We start from the raw sequence: 20970 nt of genomic DNA, 5'->3' as shown, positions 1-20970 counted from the left end.
TGAGCGGAGGCTGTCCAAGATCCATCTAGCAAGCAAATGTTACCCAAGCTTATGACTTGGGTCTCCGCTGAAATGACTTCTTGTACCATAGGTTGTACCACTTCATTCGCATTAAACCATGCCTGACATTCACTCTCTGCATGTCGGACTGTCTCCAAAGGATCTCTATCTATTCCCCTGAAAAGTTTGTCATTCCTAGCCTTCCAAATGTACCAAATTATCCAAGGATAAGGATCCTTGCCCTGTTCCGGCTCGATAATGTTGTTTTATCTCCAGAATAGGTAATCCATATTTGCGTAAATGCTTGATACAGGAAATAGGCCAGGACTTGACGGAGTGGATGCTAAGGTCCAGACCTGTAGAGCCGGTGGACACTCAAAAATAGCATGGGTTACAGATTCTTCTAGCTCTCCACATCGTGGGTAGTAGTTGTCACATCTCATATTGCGTCTCGTTAGATTCCTCGTTACTACCACATGGCCAGATAGCAGCTGCCATATAAGATGACATATCTTCGTAGGTGCTTTTACCTTCCAAGCAAAGGCTTGAAGCTCTGTGATACTCGGTTCTAAGGCTTCCTTCTCCCCCTCTATCTTTAGCTCATTCTGGGCGACCCAATATCCAGATTTAACCGTATATTGGCCATTCCTTGTATAATTCCAACAGAATGTATCCTGACGATGTGTCGAACTTGTGGCCAAACTCCTTATCAGCGGTATATCCTCCGGGTTGACATACATCTCCAAAAGTCCAACATCCCACTCTTTCGTTTCCGGGTCAATGAAATCACTAACTCGCATATTAGGATGCATTACCGGCGCCAAAGGGAGAGCTGGTCTCGCAGGGGTCGTTGGAATCCATGGATCCTCCCACACCTTTACATCATAGCCTGAATGTATCTTCTGTCTGATTCCCTTCAGAAGCAGCTTTCGCGCAGCACTAATACTAGACCACACGTACGATGGGCTACTAGCAGAGATTACTCTAAGTGGCGAACTCATCCTGTAGTATCTTCCCCTTAAAACCCGAGCGACCAAAGAGTCTGGGAATTGAACTAGTCTCCATAGTTGTTTTGCCAATAAAGCCAAATTGAACTCATGAATCATGCGAAAACCAATCCCACCCTCTTCCCCTGGTAAACAGACTTTCTCCCATTTCGCCAGATTGTAGTCCTCTTTTTGGTGGATTTGAACTCCACCAGAATTTAGCAATGGCACTTGCAAGGTTTTCACATATCTCCAAAGTGAGCAGGAAAGTAGACATTACATATGTCGGAAGAGCTAGCAGAATGGATTTAATCAACACTTCCTTTCCTCCTTTTGAGAACCATCTGCCTGTCCATGCATTCACTCTATGCATCAACTTATCCTTTAGAAACGCAAACAGTTTGCACTTAGATCCACTTATGTCTTCCGGGATTCCTAGATACGTTCCCATTCCACCTTCATTTTGAATTCCCAGCACATCTTTAATATGATTACCAGACAATAATTTGACTATTTCTAACACACACAGCTGTCTTCCTGATCATACACACACCATTTCTCATAGATTTTTATCTTTGTACCTATTTTCATCATAACAACACAATCAGAGTGTATTACCTGAAACATATGTGTAATGCAAAACATCATACATATCATACATGGGAAGTACATATATAGACAAACCCATCATTTATTTTGACAATCATCTCATATTGTATTTTATGAATTAGAATTATATATTGTAAAGCATTATATTAGACTGTTTCTTTTTAAAATTCAGTATCAGTACTTCTGAGATTTTAAACATTTAACCAGCATGATAGTCCAGCACTGAGATTATTGAAAATAGGTTTAACATTTAAATGTGTTAAGATTAATTCTATGACAATACAAGTAATATAATAGTCCAAACTGAATATTTTGCATATATAGACACACCCATCATTATTGATAACCCACTATGCGTATTTATATCTTGGTGAATTCAAGTCTTTAAGTCTTTGATAATTTTTGCATATTCATTGTGAAAAGTGTGAATATTTTGCAGCAACATTAATCCCATCAAGCCAATAAGTAATAAATAGTTCTTCCATCTTTGGTTTTGAGTCTCAAACCAAATGTTTCTCATCTAAGATTTTGACTTATGTACACAAGAGGGGAAATAATTTTTCACCGACTCTTATTCTTTTAGCCATGATTTTTCTCGTTGGGGTTTCCTTATAAGGTTTTTGACTACGTAGGATCTAAGGCTTTTCAATAAGTAGTTTGGTATAATAGTCGTCAAGGAAAAGTGCTATGAATATTATATTATGTCCAGTATAAAATTTTCTAGATTTACTTGAATAACGAGCTTTACTTATTCTCCAAGTTTGATATAATATCCAAGCGAAAATCTTCTATTTTATCTCTATACAAAAAAAAACTCATTATTTATTATAATTAAGAACATCACTTCCTCTTTCTTCTCTTCTTTACATATAACAAAAAAAATTTTATCTACTTACTTGTTATACATTTTCATTAACACTTTAAATGAGTCTCATAAGGAAATAATTAAAATAACTTTATTTTGATCTAGTCATATTTTAAATCTTAATATTAACTATATAAAATTTTATTATTGACCTAACATATTATTTCCTCTTTTTCCAAAATATTATCTTTACAATTATGGTATAAAAATGAGATTTACATTTTCAGAAAAGTTTAATTTTGCAACTATTTGGTAGAAAATGCAATTTTATGATTTTGATGGAAATTTTGATTTAACAAAATCATTTGGGAAAATGCTATTTTTGGGGTTTCGCGAGAAAATGTGATTTTATGGTTTTCTTCTTAAAATGTGATTTGCAGTTTTGGCCACAAAATAATATTTTATGGTTTTGGCAAGAAAATAATATTTTCAGAATTCATGGAAATGAAATGTAAGGATTTGGTGAAAATTTTGGTTTTGCGATTTTGACAAAATATTGTATTGTTGGGACATTTGTGATTTGCGGCTTTGGTAGAAAATTTTGATTTTGCGATTTTGGTGAGAAAATGTGAATTGTTGTATTGGCGGAAAAGGGGATTTTGCAGTTATTTACTGTTTTGACGTGAAAATAGTTTTTTTATGTGTATGGGTGAAATGTGATTTTACAGTTTTGTACAGTTTTAAGGTATGGGAAAATGTAGTTTTACATATTTTGCAGAAAAAAAATATTTTACAATTTTACTGGCAAAGTGTTATTTTACAGTTTTACTGAACAAAACTATTTTGCGGTGTTGACGGAAAATTTGCAATCTGAATGCTTCTTTTGGATAAACGTGAAATTTACATGTGTTATTTTGGACGCAAATCATCTCGATCCAGACTTACTAATTAGATTCATCATGATGATCAATCTGGATAATTTCATTTTAACCAAAATTTTAAAACTGATATAGATGAACCGTTTGAATTTCATGTGCTTTTCAATTAATATCTTACATAATAAGATCGAAATGTAAAGCAGAATCATCCTCGTTTTATTCATATAAATGCATAGTACATGTATTTATACAAGTGATTTAAAATAGATTCAAAGCCTATAAAAAAGGAGATAAGCTATAGTCGATCGTGTCTAACATATATTTGAACGTCTCAAATCGAATATACAAGATTATTTCAACACTCCCCTTCAAAGTTAAGATGGAGGGTAAATATCACGAACGTTCATATTATGTAAGAAATATTTAAACTAATATTTTCCTAGTGGCTTTATTAGTAAGTCCGACAATTACTCAGTTATCATGGGAGGTTATGATTGAACTATATGTAACTGCATCACGAACAAAGTGGCAGCAGTATGTTAAGCTGCTTGGGTTTTGTAAAATGCTTTTGTAATGCAATGCTGATTTGGTAACTGATAATAACCTTTTTAATCATCATTGGAGAAGAGTTTGGTATCCACGTAACATCCCTTCATAAATTATAATCCGTTCATTTAACAAATGGAAGTCGACAAGGAAAAATAAATTGGAACGAAAAAGAAGTTGAATATTTCTTAAGGGTTCATTTATATCAGTTTCAAAAATTTAGGTTCATCTATATTAACTTTAAAATTTAGGTTAAAATGAAATTCATCCAAATGGATCATTATGATGAATCTAATTGATTCGTCGGATGTAAATGATTATGTCCTCTCATTGTTTCAATGTTTCCCGCCCAAAGCCTTAATTAAAAAAATTCACCGTAACTGTAAAATAATATTCTTTAAGAATCAACATATTTTCGAATGATTTTTCATATATTGTTTAGATAATTTTTCAACAAAACCATCAAAAATAATATTCCTTAAGAACCAATATATTTATCGAAGGATTTCTCTTTTTTTTCTCACAAGATAAGTTGATAATATGGTTTTACCAGACAAGATAAATTGACAAAAAATAGCAAGTCAACAAGGAAAAAGAAATCAGCACCAAAAAAGTAGACAAAAAAAAGAAAATCCTAAAGATAACCGAAAATGGCTAAAAAAAGATATTCACCAACTTCAACCTTATCACACTACTAAAAGGGACATATCCTGTGTCCAGAGAACGCCACGTCATCAAAAATATTCGCCCAATCATAACCAGTTAATCATCCACGTCAGACGGGCTTCTCGTGCTGATCCGTCCAGAGTCAACCATGTAATAAGGTGGGCTTTTTTTGGGCTTCCTCTGTTCTATTTTCGGTCCGGTTTGGACTCAGCTCGCAGGAGCCAAAGTCGAGGGATATGATTCTCCTTGCCGCTTTCGCTTCGTCTTCTCAGAGAGAAACAGATCGAAGAGCAAAGAAACCAATAATTGATCGAGCAATTTACTTTCGTTTTGATCAATCAATATGTTCTTAATGGTTCTGTTCCATCTCCCTCATCCTCTCCTTCTTTATATACTTAGATTCATTCCACGCTACGTATCATTTATTTAACGCTACGTATCATTTATTCAGAGAGATTGTGGGCTTTAGTCGTTATGGACCGTGGAAATTTTGTGTCCCTTTTATCACACTACTAAAAAGGACATATCCTGTGTCCAGAGAACGCCACGTCATCAAAAATATTCGCCCAATCATAACCAGTTAATCATCCACGTCAGACGGGCTTCTCGTGCTGATCCGTCCAGAGTCGACCATGTAATAAGGTGGGCTTTTTTGGGCTTCCTCTGTTCTATTTTCGGTCCGGTTTGGACTCAGCTCGCAGGAGCCAAAGTCGAGGGATATGATTCTCCTCGCCGCTTTCGCTTCGTCTTCTCAGAGAGAAACAGATCGAAGAGCAAAGAAACCAATAATTGATCGAGCAATTTACTTTCGTTTTGATCAATCAATATGTTCTTAATGGTTCTGTTCCATCTCCCTCATCCTCTCCTTCTTTATATACTTAGATTCATTCCACGCTACGTATCATTTATTTAACGCTGCGTATCATTTATTCAGAGAGATTGTGGGCTTTAGTCGTTATGGACCGTGGAAATTTTGTGTCCCTTTTATCACACTACTAAAAGGGACATATCCTGTGTCCAGAGAACGCCACGTCATCAAAAATATTCGCCCAATCATAACCAGTTAATCATCCACGTCAGACGGGCTTCTCGTGCTGATCCGTCCAGAGTCGACCATGTAATAAGGTGGGCTTTTTTTGGGCTTCCTCTGTTCTATTTTCGGTCCGGTTTGGACTCAGCTCGCAGGAGCCAAAGTCGAGGGATATGATTCTCCTCGCCGCTTTCGCTTCGTCTTCTCAGAGAGAAACAGATCGAAGAGCAAAGAAACCAATAATTGATCGAGCAATTTACTTTCGTTTTGATCAATCAATATGTTCTTAATGGTTCTGTTCCATCTCCCTCATCCTCTCCTTCTTTATATACTTAGATTCATTCCACGCTACGTATCATTTATTTAACGCTACGTATCATTTATTCAGAGAGATTGTGGGCTTTAGTCGTTATGGACCGTGGAAATTTTGTGTCCCTTTTATCACACTACTAAAAGGGACATATCCTGTGTCCAGAGAACGCCACGTCATCAAAAATATTCGCCCAATCATAACCAGTTAATCATCCACGTCAGACGGGCTTCTCGTGCTGATCCATCCAGAGTCGACCATGTAATAAGGTGGGCTTTTTTTGGGCTTCCTCTGTTCTATTTTCGGTCCGGTTTGGACTCAGCTCGCAGGAGCCAAAGTCGAGGGATATGATTCTCCTCGCCGCTTTCGCTTCGTCTTCTCAGAGAGAAACAGATCGAAGAGCAAAGAAACCAATAATTGATCGAGCAATTTACTTTCGTTTTGATCAATCAATATGTTCTTAATGGTTCTGTTCCATCTCCCTCATCCTCTCCTTCTTTATATACTTAGATTCATTCCACGCTACGTATCATTTATTTAACGCTACGTATCATTTATTCAGAGAGATTGTGGGCTTTAGTCGTTATGGACCGTGGAAATTTTGGTCCGAATAGCTTTCCCTACCCTTTTGCCACTGAACTCATCTAGCTACGCAGACGGCGACCAGGTTTGTCCGACTCCGCGAGTGAAACTTTACGTGGAGGAGATAAGATTCGGTGAAACCAAACCCTCCTCTTCCTCCTTCAAGGCGGCGAGGAAAGCTAGATGTAAGGCGGAGAAAGGTGACGGTGAGAGAAAGGTTGACGTGTCGGTGTCATCGAATCCCATAAAGTACAGAGGCATAGATGATGGGGGTGCGAAGGTCCTTCGCGGCGGAGATAAGGGATTCTTCGGCCCACACTCGGATTCGGTTATGGACTTTCGCTACGGCGGATGAAGGTGCCATTGCTTAGTATCGAGCTGCGATTCGTCTCAAGGGCCACAACGCGCAGACAAATTTTCTGACTCCTCCTCCTCCTCCTTCGCTGGGGGAAACACCGGTTATCGATCTACAAACAGTTTCCGGCTGCGATTCGGGGAACCAGAGCCTCTGTTCTCTGACATCAGTTCTTCGATTCAACGTCAAAAAGGAAACAGAATATCAGACAGACCTGGAGAGGAAACCAATCGATCTGGCGGCGGAGGTAAAGTGTTGGGGTCAAAATCGGTCACGACGGAATCAATGTCTGAAAGTCCGTAAAAATCAACATAACCGTTTTTACGAAAAGTAATCTTCGTAAAGATATCTTTACGAACAGCCTTGCAGTAAAATATCGTCCAAATCTCAATCGAACCACTAAATACCGATTGTCCGAAGGCAACGGACATGTATCCAAATCGGCCGCGGACAAGCTCGAGTATGGAAATCAGACCGCGGACAAGCCAAGCTCGATCGATACGCAACGACCAAGCATGCACACAGCTCGGTCGCTACGTAGCGACCGAGCTCGAGCCAAGCTCGGTCGCTACGTAGCGACCGAGCATCCGTCTCGCTCGGTCGCTACGTAGCGACCGAGCGATCGTCCCGCTCGGTCGCTACGTAGCGACCGAGCTCGAGCCAAAGCTCGGTCGCTATGTAGCGACCGAGCGATCGTCCCGCTCGGTCGCTACGTAGCGACCGAGCTCAGCCAAGCTCGGTCGCTACGTAGCGACCGAGCGATCGTCCCGCTCGGTCGCTACGTAGCGACCGAGCGATCGTCCCGCTCGGTCGCTACGTAGCGACCGAGCTCGAGCCAAAGCTCGGTCGCTACGTAGCGACCGAGCGATCGTCCCGCTCGGTCGCTACGTAGCGACCGAGCTCGAGCCAAAGCTCGGTCGCTACGTAGCGACCGAGCGATCGTCCCGCTCGGTCGCTACGTAGCGACCGAGCTCCAGCCAAAGCTCGGTCGCTACGTAGCGACCGAGCGATCGTCCCGCTCGGTCGCTACGTAGCGACCGAGCTCGAGCCAAAGCTCGGTCGCTACGTAGCGACCGAGCGATCGTCCCGCTCGGTCGCTACGTAGCGACCGAGCTCAGCCAAGCTCGGTCGCTACGTAGCGACCGAGCGATCGTCCCGCTCGGTCGCTACGTAGCGACCGAGCTCGAGCCAAAGCTCGGTCGCTACGTAGCGACCGAGCTCGAGCCAAAGCTCGGTCGCTCGTCAAAACCTTCGAATGCTATCTCCCGAAGACCGTAGCAAGCTCAGTCCATGTTTCCCGCCATTCTAATTCATCGATCAAACTTCGCGGATTAGAAACCGCGGAAAACTCGTAGTAAACGTGTCGAGTCGGAAGACGGCCCAAAGGGACCTAAAACACGACTCGAGGCCCATCCTACGATTTTCCTAATCAAAAGCCCGTAAACCACAGCCTGGTTTACGCTTGGTCCACAAGGAAGGATAAATGTCAAGTTTCCGCGGATAAATACGGAAGTTTTGAAGATAATTGTGAAGATCGGGAAAAATGGAATATCTCCATTTTTATGCTATGACGGCTTAAGGGCAGAAGAGTAAAAGCGTAAACCGACCTTGGAGCTAGTATATAAGGAGTCCTAGGCGAGGAGCAAGGGGGAGAGCTTTTTAGATTCGGAATTCTCTGCACTTAGAAACTTTAGGCTTATTCTCGACAAGTTCGGTTTCTATGACTGGCACTCAATTACTAGACGAACTCGCCCAGGCAGTTCGATCTCTTGTCCAGCTCTATCAATTGAACTACGTTCGGCTTGATCCTCGAAAGGGGTACGTAGGCAGCCTTTAACAAGGTTCAGTCCGAAATCAATCAAAAACCTTTTATATCTTTTTCGTCTTTTGTTATCGAGCTGCGACTCAACTAGGTTTGAGCTTTTAGGCTGCTAGAACTAGGTAACTCGCTGATAGCCTTTGCGGCCAAAGCTTTTATGATCTCTTGTAATGATCGCAACGCTCTTACGCGGACTCGAAATAAGATCTACTGTTTTCTCTAAACTCGTTTGTTATCTTTTCATGATTTCCGCATATATTCGGTCACTTGTCGTTGGCTCTCGCAGAGATCCGGGACCTCTGGGAAATTAGGGTTTTCCTAGTTTCCTTATTTAAACGGAAATCGACAGTGCGAATTTCGGTTCCCACAGTTTGGCGCTAGAAGGAGGGGGGGTTACGGATTACTCTTACTCATGGCCACAAAACGCTTGATCGAAACGATGTTTGGATATATGAAAGACAAACTCGCAGCACTGACTGCTCCTATGGCCAACGCTTACGCAAACGCCGTAGTTTTCAACAAAATCGAAAACTTAGTCGCGACCTTCCGCCACAGGAAGAGCACTAAAACAAGCTCGCGATTCCTCCCTGTAAACAAGAAGGGAAACGATAAATCTTATCAAAACCCCGTAAACAAATCTCGATGCATAAGGGTTTTACCAAAACACGTTTTCCGAAAACATTTCGGAAGGATAAAACTTGTTCTCCCAAAAAAACCGCTGAAAAACCCCTACGTTAATCGCGGAAAAAGGAAACACAACAAAACGATTACACAGCTCGGTCGCTACGTAGCGACCGAGCACGCACACTGCTCGGTCGCTACGTAGCGACCGAGCACGCACACGCTGCTCGGTCGCTACGTAGCGACCGAGCACACACGCTGCTCGGTCGCTACGTAGCGACCAAGCACATACGCTGCTCGGTCGCTACGTAGCGACCGAGCACACACGCTGCTCGGTCGCTACGTAGCGACCGAGCACTCACACGGCTCGGTCGCTACGTAGCGACCGAGCATGCACGCTGCTCGGTCGCTACGTAGCGACCGAGCACACACGCTGCTCGGTCGCTACGTAGCGACCGAGCACGAACACGCTGCTCGGTCGCTACGTAGCGACCGAGCACGCACACTGCTCGGTCGCTACGTAGCGACCGAGCACGCACACTGCTCGGTCGCTACGTAGCGACCGAGCACGCACACGCTGCTCGGTCGCTACGTAGCGACCGAGCACACACACTGCTCGGTCGCTACGTAGTGACCGAGCTCAAGCCAACTCTCCACTCGCTACATAGCGACCTGTAAGGCCTCAGAAAGGTCCTCCTTTGGGTTCTCTTTTGAATCCTCGTCGAAACGCTTTTCGTTTCGTCTCAATCGGAGTTTCCGTTGAGATTTTACGACGAACACAAGTGGGAATCTTCTCGGCTTGCTTCCACTCGCTACGTAGCGACCTGTCAGACTGTCAGTCGCTACGTAGCGACCTGTAAGGCCTCAGAAAGGTCCTTCTTTGGGTTCTCTTTTGAATCCTCGTCGAAACGCTTTTCGTTTCGTCTCAATCGGAGTTTCCGTTGAGATTTTACGACGAAAACAAGTGGGACTCGTCTCGGCTTGCTTCCACTCGCTACGTAGCGACCTGTCAGACTGTCAGTCGCTACGTAGCGACCTGTAAGGCCTCAGAAAGGTCCTCCTTTGGTTTCTCTTTTGAATCCTCGTCGAAACGCTTTTCGTTTCGTCTCAATCGGAGTTTCCGTTGAGATTTTACGACGAAAACAAGTGGGACTCTTCTCGGCTTGCTTCCACTCGCTACGTAGCGACCTGTCAGACTGTCAGTCGCTACGTAGCGACCTGTAAGGCCTCAGAAAGGTCCTTCTTTGGGTTCTCTTTTGAATCCTCGTCGAAACGCTTTTCGTTTCGTCTCAATCGGAGTTTCCGTTGAGATTTTACGACGAAAACAAGTGGGACTCGTCTCGGCTTGCTTCCACTCGCTACGTAGCGACCTGTCAGACTGTCAGTCGCTACGTAGCGACCTGTAAGGCCTCAGAAAGGTCCTCCTTTGGGTTGTCTTTTGAATCCTCGTCGAAACGCTTTTCGTTTCGTCTCAATCGGAGTTTCCGTTGAGATTTTACGACGAAAACAAGTAGGACGCTTCTTGGCTTGCTTCCATTCGCTACGTAGCGACCTGTCAGACTGTCAGTCGCTACGTAGCGACCTGTAAGTCCTCAAAGGGTTCTTCCTTTGCGTTCTCCTTTGAATCCTCTTCAAAATGCTTTTCGTTTCGTTTCAATCGGAGTTTCCGTTGAGATTTTACGACGAAAACAAGTGGGACTCGTCTCGGCTCCCTTCCACTCGCTATAGCGACCGAGATGACATCCTCACTCGCTATAGCAACCTGTCAGGCCTCAAAGGGGTCCTCCTTTGCGTTCTCCTTTGAATTCTCATCGAAACGCTTTTGGTTTCGTCTCAATCGGAGTTTCCGTTGAGATTTTACGACAAAAACAAGTAAACCTCATCCTTAACTCCTTGGCTTGTTTCTGCTCACCCTACCTCCATCTTTGCGTTCACTTTCGAATCTCGATCGAAACGTCTCTTGTTTCGCCTCGATTGAAGTTACCATTGAGACTTTACGATATAAAAAAAAAAAACCGCAAAGACCTATTTTCTCGCATGGATTCAGATTAATCGTATAAAACGGCAATTGTTAACTTAACACCTTAGCCGCCTTAACTATACGATTACGTTGGACCTTTTTACAAAAATCGACGTCTTATCTAAGGAGAAGATAACAGTCAAGTTCGGAAGATAAATGTCAAGTTTCAAAGAGTAAACACCAATATCGGAAATGGCGAACATACACGAGAATAGGAAACGGAAATGAGCACGCAAAACTGAGAAGGGACAAAACTGCATCTTCGAGAGAACTAAGGTATTTCCGACTTGAAATTTTTTCAGACTTGGAATTTTCGTAGGAAATTACTTTGAGGCTGCCATAGAACTTTAGGGAACGTAAAACCTAGGCGGATAGTCTAGCGAACTAAGTTTTAAGCGATTTTTCCTGTCTCGATATATTGTCCCATAATTGTTCATTCAAATCTTGCAAACCGATCTAAACTCTCCGAAAGTCGAGAAATGATCGCCACGCATATCAAGCTCGCTTCCTAAAGAGAGAAAAAGTTAGAGACATGAACGTCGTCTTAAAACCGATTCGTTTCTGGCAATTTTCTCGGAACCGACATATCCCAAGTCGTCAACGTGGAAACAACCAAATCACAGTCCAAGCGTCGTCTATAAATCGTCCCGAATTATCGATCATTCCAAACATCAGGAGAGGAAACGTACACAACCCTTCAAAGTATCGGTTCAACCGTTTTTCTTTCGTAAAAAAAAAAAAGGGGAGTAGGTACGTATACTATACTCGTATACTCCCAAACTTCAAAAAACTTCTGCAAATCGTCAAGAATAGGCAAACGACAATCTTAATATTCGTCTAAACGCTAGCAACATATCCAGACGATCATGAACATAATCTCAAAAACTATACATCATTTCTTGTCGCAATCATGCGTACAGAAAACTTGTACCAATATCAAACTGAAACTCGACGATTAGCCAAAGTATTGAAGCCTTTTCCGGCTTCAGAAAGCCAGTTTCGTTTTAAACTTAGCGGCGAGAAATCTTCAATCACCAAAGCATTTCTTTCAGTTTCCGTTGTACCAAGTAAGTCACGGAAAAGTATCGAAAACATTTGCGACGAAGAAAACTCGAGAATATATGTAGCATCGTGCACATTAAAAGAAGCACTTTCCTCCCGATGGTTAGCTAGATCCACTTCTGGTTGACCAATTCTTTCAAGAAACAAATGTGTCATGAGAATCCTCTCGAAAAACCTATGAAAAACGTTCCGCGACTAGATCGTATTGAAATAAACTTCGGTAATACTCCATGGGTAACGCCAAGCAACCTTCACCTAAGATCAAAATCACAGCGGGAACGTTTCTCGTAGAACCCGCAGAAACAATGCTACTTTGACATATGTATACATATCACTGATTTACGACCTTCGTAAAATCGGTTATATGATATGATAAATTATCGTATAGCCCACAATCGGAAATCATATGATAAATTCTTCATAACGAAACTAAGTCCTAACAACCAAACGGTTAACGGAAAATCTAAACTTTTCGAAAATTGACCAAGTTCAATACGCTCCACAATTCACTTTAAGCCCGCAACGTTTTAACCACAATACGCGGCATGTAAGGAAAAATTCGTAACAAAGCTTCTAGAGCTATACGAAACATCCTAAAAAATGCACGAAATACATCTCGGAAGGCCAACTCTTCACAAAGCACCATGAAGGAAAACACTTGTTCCCATGGACAAATTTACACGACACCTCAGTCATAATTCCTCGATCGCAAACAAAACTATTAGCATCCGAACAGGAACAACAATTTTTGGCTGCGAACATTCTTAGTCAAACCAGAATGTTTCTCAAACACAGGGCTAATACTAAACCCTCGCAACATCGCGAAATATCTTCAAAGCCCGCGAACATTTCAAGCACGAAACGTGGCATACGAAAGAATAACAAATCTTCAGCATCGCGAGACGTCGCGGACGCCTGAAGATTAGTTCTTCGACGAAATTTCCTTCCTCGATAAAAACACCTTCATGGAAGACCAGACAGTCATACGCACTAACATCTTCTCAAAACATATTCTTCGCGAAGACTCAAAATAGTAATTTTTACCATTAAGTTTGTTGCTGATCACAACAAACTCTTAACGTCCTAAACAGACTTAGCCATCTCGTAGAAGATGACTCTCTTACATCCGACACAAGGATAATAGCGCTATAAAAGAAATCCGAAATTTTGGTCCAGCACTTCCGGTCTCCGGAGAGATGCTCGATTCCAACCATACAAGTCGTATAAGCCGAGAACCTATCGCGGACTTTAAATCGGTATGGAATCAGGATGAAACTGAAACGGGATACGTAAGTCGAATTAGTCATCGCACCCTCTAAAACCAGGAGTAAACCTAGGTCTTGCCCTAAACCCAGCGCACTGGTCTCTAACATCTCTAGGCATAGTATCAAACACCCTGATACGAGATCCCAAAATTTGTCTCTTTGCCAATATTCGAACGTCTTCAGAAAATCCCGCAAGTTTACACACTGCGGAAAACTCTCGAAACAGATTATGGATATGGCAATTCACACAGAGTTAGATTACGAGACGACAACTCGTAGTCTTCCCTCTACACCCATACAAAATGCCATCGGCAGCAACACGCCTTATAACCGCTACATAAAAACTAGACCATAAAGGTCCTACTGGAAAACTAGTCATAAGAACCTTAACTCCAAGATGAACTACGAAAGGCTTGATCCCTTCAACAAGGGTACGTAGGCAGCCGTCATAAGGCGCAGCCCCAATCTTATCGCGTTTTCTACTTTTAGGAGAGCGAGAAGATCACTTACCACAGACCTTTTCAACCATTAATTCCGCCTAACTCACCTAACTTGCCTAACTTGCCAAGCCACTCGCTAGAACCTCACGCTAGAAGCTCATGATTCTAACGAGCTGGGGGGCTAACTGTTGGGGTCAAAATCGGTCACGACGGAATCAATGTCTGAAAGTCCGTAAAAATCAGCATAACCGTTTTTACGAAAAGTAATCTTCGTAAAGATATCTTTACGAACAGCCTTGCAGTAAAATATCGTCCAAATCTCAATCGAACCACTAAATACCGATTGTCCGAAGGCAACGGACATGTATCCAAATCGGCCGCGGACAAGCTCGAGTATGGAAATCAGACCGCGGACAAGCCAAGCTCGATCGATACGCGGCGACCAAGCATGCACACAGCTCGGTCGCTACGTAGCGACCGAGCTCGAGCCAAGCTCGGTCGCTACGTAGCGACCGAGCGATCGTCCCGCTCGGTCGCTACGTAGCGACCGAGCTCGAGCCAAAGCTCGGTCGCTACGTAGCGACCGAGCGATCGTCCCGCTCGGTCGCTACGTAGCGACCGAGCTCAGCCAAGCTCGGTCGCTACGTAGCGACCGAGCGATCGTCCCGCTCGGTCGCTACGTAGCGACCGAGCTCAGCCAAGCTCGGTCGCTACGTAGCGACCGAGCGATCGTCCCGCTCGGTCGCTACGTAGCGACCGAGCTCGAGCCAAAGCTCGGTCGCTACGTAGCGACCGAGCGATCGTCCCGCTCGGTCGCTACGTAGCGACCGAGCTCGAGCCAAAGCTCGGTCGCTACGTAGCGACCGAGCGATCGTCCCGCTCGGTCGCTACGTAGCGACCGAGCTCCAGCCAAAGCTCAGTCGCTACGTAGCGACCGAGCGATCGTCCCGCTCGGTCGCTACGTAGCGACCGAGCGATCGTCCCGCTCGGTCGCTACGTAGCGACCGAGCTCGAGCCAAAGCTCGGTCGCTACGTAGCGACCGAGCTCGAGCCAAAGCTCGGTCGCTCGTCAAAACCTTCGAATGCTATCTCCCGAAGACCGTAGCAAGCTCAGTCCATGTTTCCCGCCATTCTAATTCATCGATCAAACTTCGCGGATTAGAAACCGCGGAAAACTCGTAGTAAACGTGTCGAGTCGGAAGACGGCCCAAAGGGACCTAAAACACGACTCGAGGCCCATCCTACGATTTTCCTAATCAAAAGCCCGTAAACCACAGCCTGGTTTACGCTTGGTCCACAAGGAAGGATAAATGTCAAGTTTCCGCGGATAAATACGGAAGTTTTGAAGATAATTGTGAAGATCGGGAAAAATGGAATATCTCCATTTTTATGCTATGACGGCTTAAGGGCAGAAGAGTAAAAGCGTAAACCGACCTTGGAGCTAGTATATAAGGAGTCCTAGGCGAGGAGCAAGGGGGAGAGCTTTTTAGACTCAGAATTCTCTGCACTTAGAAACTTTAGGCTTTATTCTCGACAAGTTCGGTTTCTACGACTGGCACTCAATTACTAGACGAACTCGTCCAGGCAGTTCGATCTCTTGTCCAGCTCTATCAATTGAACTACGTTCGGCTTGATCCTCGAAAGGGGTACGTAGGCAGCCTTTAACAAGGTTCAGTCCGAAATCAATCAAAAACCTTTTATATATCTTTTTCGTCTTTTGTTATCGAGCTGCGACTCAACTAGGTTTGAGCTTTTAGGCTGCTAGAACTAGGTAACTCGCTGATAGCCTTTGCGGCCAAAGCTTTTATGATCTCTTGTAATGATTGCAACGCTCTTACGCAGATTCGAAATAAGATCTACTGTTTTCTCTAAACTCGTTTGTTATCTTTTCACGATTTCCACATATATTTGGTCACTTGTCGTTGGCTCTCGCAGAGATCCGGGACCTCTGGGAAATTAGGGTTTTCCTAGTTTCCTTATTTAAACGGAAATCGACAGTGCGAATTTCGGTTCCCACATAAAGCCAACCGTGGGAGCTCATGTTGACATGAATGTAAGTTTGTTTTCCAGATTTTGATATTTCTGTATTCAAATTATTCCCATGAAAGTACGAAACGCTCCGTGTTTATTCATACCTATAATTTTTATATTTCTGTCTTATTTGCAAGTTGCGTGAGATTTAGGAACTTAGCTCTAATTAGTAAAGCTACTCCATGTGCTGTTGATCTGTCGAACATGTGATAGCTTACTCGCTTTGTATATCATAAAAAAATATATGATCTCAAATTTTTTTTTTTTCGAGTTCAGCAAGGTTTTATTTAATTGTTAAGTCATGTTCAGAGTAGGCTATGGATGGATCATGGCGCTGTTATATAGGTAGGTACAAAGCATGAGGCTCGCTCCTGGGAATGCAGCTAGCAGAAAGGTATATCACTGAAGCATGTGTTGACTATAGGTAACTAAAGTAAAGGCATGGAAAAAATACTAACGTTGTTATCTTAGTAGCCTATGAAACGTGTTGTAAACCTTTTCTACTGATGGTTACAAAAGATCAACAAAGCAAACCGTGGTCACCTACTCCCCATGAGTTGAAAAAAAGACAAGTTAGATTTTACTCCCCATGAGTTGAAAGAAAGACAAGTTAGATTCTATGGAACTGTTACATCTTCCTTTTTCTGTTTAGAGAGAACCAATGAGTTTGGCTTCTTTTTTTTCCTTGCAGGATAGGGAATGTAAGAGCGGCAATCTAGAAAATTCTCACAGATTCTGCAATGAGACATGTAAAGAAACAAACTTGGCTTCTCTAGATTGCTTCCTCATTTCGGAAATCAATGTTTGGTTCAGACTTTCTGGAGCATGTTGATATTAATGATGTCTCACCAAAATCCAACACATCTCTTTGAGCAGGTTTTGTCTGATATGTGACTGAGACTTACCAAAAAGCTCTCACGGATCAATGTAACCTTAACATGTTGAAGATGTTAAATGAGGCTAAGAGATTGGTGGTTCTCGTATAAATAAAGAGGCTCCTGAAGGCTATAAGATTATTCATAATAATCGCAACAGCTTTCTATTCAAATCTGAAAATACTTCTCACAAATGTCCTTCAATGACTTTATCGTCTTGTAACGAATTACAATTCGTTACATCCCTATGTCAGTCTTTTACCAGTCCAAAGATAATATATAAAAGATACTTTTTAAGAAAGAAAAAATACTAATGATGACTGTCGGTTTATATAACAATCTCTTACTATCGTAAAAACTCTATAGATTAATAATGTTGTGTTTATGAAAATTTATTAATTTATAGAGTTATTAATTTAAAACATATTTTCTTTTTAAAATTTATTTAATTTTAGGCTATATTTTTCATAAAATAAAATAAATAGTCGATTTTCTCGTATATATATTAATTAAGTATTAGAAATTTAACTTTTATAAATTAATATTCGGTAAATTAAAAGTAAATAAATGATTGTGTCATCACACCTACATCTCCAACACGCTGATCGCGTCATCACTCCGGTTTCTTCGTCATTCTGGTCTCGTCTCAATATCTGGCTCAGTACAAAGAGTTATTACAAACGTGTCATACATGTCCAATCTTGACGGGTTTTTATATAATGGCTCGTCCATGCAGAGACGGCCTTAAGGCAAAGCAAAGCAAGCAACCGCTTGCGGCCACCAATTTCACTGGAAAATATAGCCTTTAAAAACAGTTAATTTTTCTGAAAAATATATAAAACCAGCCACTTTTTCTCTTTTCGATTGCGGCCTTAAGTGAATACGTTAATCTTAGGACCGGCTCTGCGTCCATGACAGTATGTCTGCTATGACTTGTGCATTACGGCTAGTTGATATACCATGAATTTTACCCATTTTTAGCCATGATATATAAGTGTTTTTAAATATATTATAGTTGTTTTAGAGTCTTTTTAGTATGTTTTCAGGTTTTGGAGTGATTTGGAGAAAAATGGTGATTTTAGTGCATTTTGGAGATAAAATGATAAAGACCCGTAGCTGACCATCGAACAGCCCAGCGGTTGATGATTGAAGACGATAATCGATCAACACACACTCTGTGTTGGTGCAAAGGCCAGATTTGGTTCCAGCCGACTTTAAGCTTAAGTCCCACAAGAATTACCAGATTATCCCTGACGAGTTTATCCTAATATTTATGTGCTTTGCCATTATTCTAGACAACACACGCTTTTCTACATTTTCATACTTTCATACAGCAAAATACTTAGAGTCTTAGGTTTGGAGAGAAGATCCAAGAACTCTTTCAGAGATTTGTGATTGGAACTCCAAGTTTTTCTATTCTATTCTATTTATGCAGTTTTCTTATTTCTTTTTTATGAATTGCTTAGCTATGTCTGAGTAGTTCTCTTTGTTAGATTTAGGGTTCAGATATTCATGAGGAATTAGTTCAAAATATAGAATTGCTATAGGATATCCATCAATTAAACTAATCTTAATGCATGTATTCTAGAATATCTAACTAGGACATTGCCTATAGATATTAGGGCGCAAACGGAAGCTTGGTTCTCTGTCTGAATTAGTTTACATTGTGCTAGGATTGTTAGAAACAAGCAGAATCTGATTTAGTTTAGCCTATTGAACAAGTCAAACCCGTACGTAAATCTTCCTGGAAGGTACGTCAATCGACAACTCAGTAGTTGCATCGATCGACACTTTCTCAAGACCAACAAGCAACAACTGAGGTCTTAGATCCGGCAATAGATAGTCTAAAAATACGGAAGTTGATCGACTATTCTTTAAGTTTGAGTTCTTTAATATTCAACATATACTTAGTCTCTATATCTATATAATCTTGATTGTCTGAATAGAAACCATAAGTCTAACGCCTTTCATATATATTTCAAAACCCCAATCAATCAACCGAGCAATTACTTTGCTCACCGCTGCTATTTACATTTAAACCATTCGACATAGCTTAACCACATAACTACTAGATCTTTTGTGTGCCTTAGCTCCCTGTGAATTCGATTCCTAAGTACTACAACTCGACCTCTGATTTGAGAGAGTACAAATCACTCCTTAGGCTGATTTGAGTGATATCACTAGTCAACTGTTGGGTCATCCATGTCGGTTCATTTGTACGGCTTGTACAAGGCGGTGCATAAAGAACATAATAGCGCGTTCATCCATGCTATCCACGAAGCCCATCCACAGAGTAAGAAGTCCATACCGAAAAGAAGCATGTCCATGGCAGTCTGTCTACGACACCTCGTTTAAGGAATACTAACAATGTTAGCCCGTTCATAATGACTTGTCTATAAAATGAGATTGAGCATTCGACGAAGAATGAAAGCCGAGTCGAACTCACCTTAATCGATTAAAGCACCTCGCCGAGTTGAACTCACCTTAAGTGGTTAGAATAGCTCGCAATGAAAGCCCGGTTTAAATCACCTTATGTGGTTAGATTTCTTTGACATAAGCTCATATACTCCAAACATCGCGGTGAGGTACACTAAAATCTGGTCGATCTCAGTTATGGTGAGATAGTCTCTTAAAAATTCACCATCTCGGAAAATACTCATTCGATGAACTGAGGGAAACTTATTGTTGGAGACAGATTTCACACCCTCGTCAAAGCCCTTCATAAATTCTGATCGGCCTATTTAACAAATGGAAGTGGACAACGAAAAGAAAATTAGCGCAGAAAAGTAAGTCAGACGAAAAACGAAAAAATCCTTAAAGATAAAATGAAAAGCATAAAAGAAAAATGAAAAGACAGTTAATTTCAACGATATATAAATCAGAAGGCTTCTAAGAGCTAAATATTATTCACAATCATCTCGACAGCTTTCTATTCAATGCAGAGAATAAATCTCGTAAACGTCTTTCGACGAGTTTATCTCTTGTAACGAACAATGATTAGCTTGACCCCTATTCAAAGAGTATGTAGATAACTTTTATCGGCCCAGCTATAATATATAAGAGTTGATTATTCTGTAGGACACATTTTGAGTTTCCCTTACATTCATAGAAACTTTCCACATGTGAGACACTTTCTTGTGGGGCCGACTGGGTTTTTGGACAATAGAATGTTGATTTTTTTATTATTTTATGTTATTATTTTTCTTATTCTACTTTATGTTTTCATTTACTTTTATCTTAAAAACTAAAACATATTAAATAAAAATAATTTCCATAATATATATAAAATTCTCTATCTTTTAAGATCCATTTCATATACATATTAATGTGTAAACAAAATTAAGTGTGGATGTTGACACCAAAGCATGGATAGTAGAGTTATACATTAGTTGTGGACATGGACATCTTAACACAAAGCTTGTTGGCTGATACTTTTAAGAGCTTGTTCTTCGCCATAGTCTCCGGGAAGGAGAAACCTCCCGGAGAAACCTATGTTTTTACTGTTACTCCCACCGTCACCGACACCGCCGACGCCATCACCACGATCGAGTTTTGGTTTTAAGTCGCTAAAGGTCTCATCTTTCGATCTAATGTACACCGATCTGCTGGAGACTTTCCTCGTGACACATCCAATCCAATACAACTAGCTCTCGATCTCCGATAAGACAGTTCGATCAGAGCTGTCTTATCCATTGGAGTTCGATCAGGGCTGTCTTATCGGAGAACGAGAGCTATTTGCATTGGATTGGATGTGGTCACGGAGTAAGTCTTCAGCAGATCGGTGTACAACATTTTGAAAGATGAGACCTTTAGCGAGTTGGAACCGCTCGATCGTGGTGGTGGCGTCGGCTGTGCCGGTGGGAGTAACGGTAGAAACGTGGTTATGTAGGTTTCTCTTTCTGTAGACTATGGCAAAGAACAAGTTCTTAAAGGTATCAGCCAATGACCTCTGTGTTAAGATGTCCATATCCACAACTAGTTTAACTCTATTATCTACGCTTTGGTGTCCACGTCCACACTTAGTTTTGTTAACACTTAATATATATATACACACACATATATATATATAT

The 20970-nt window shown here is 41.6% G+C and overlaps 1 pseudogene; it reads left to right on the top strand.

Moving 5' to 3' along the window:
- Positions 1-1210: 1210 nt before the first annotated feature.
- LOC125608160 lies at positions 1211-20462 on the top strand (annotated as a pseudogene).
- Positions 20463-20970: the final 508 nt, after the last annotated feature.

The sequence above is a fragment of the Brassica napus genome, chromosome A4 (genome assembly GCF_020379485.1).
Source record: "Brassica napus cultivar Da-Ae chromosome A4, Da-Ae, whole genome shotgun sequence".
Lineage (NCBI taxonomy): Eukaryota > Viridiplantae > Streptophyta > Magnoliopsida > Brassicales > Brassicaceae > Brassica > Brassica napus.
Note: the sequence above shows the minus strand (reverse complement) of the source record. Positions and strands in the feature narration are given on the sequence as shown.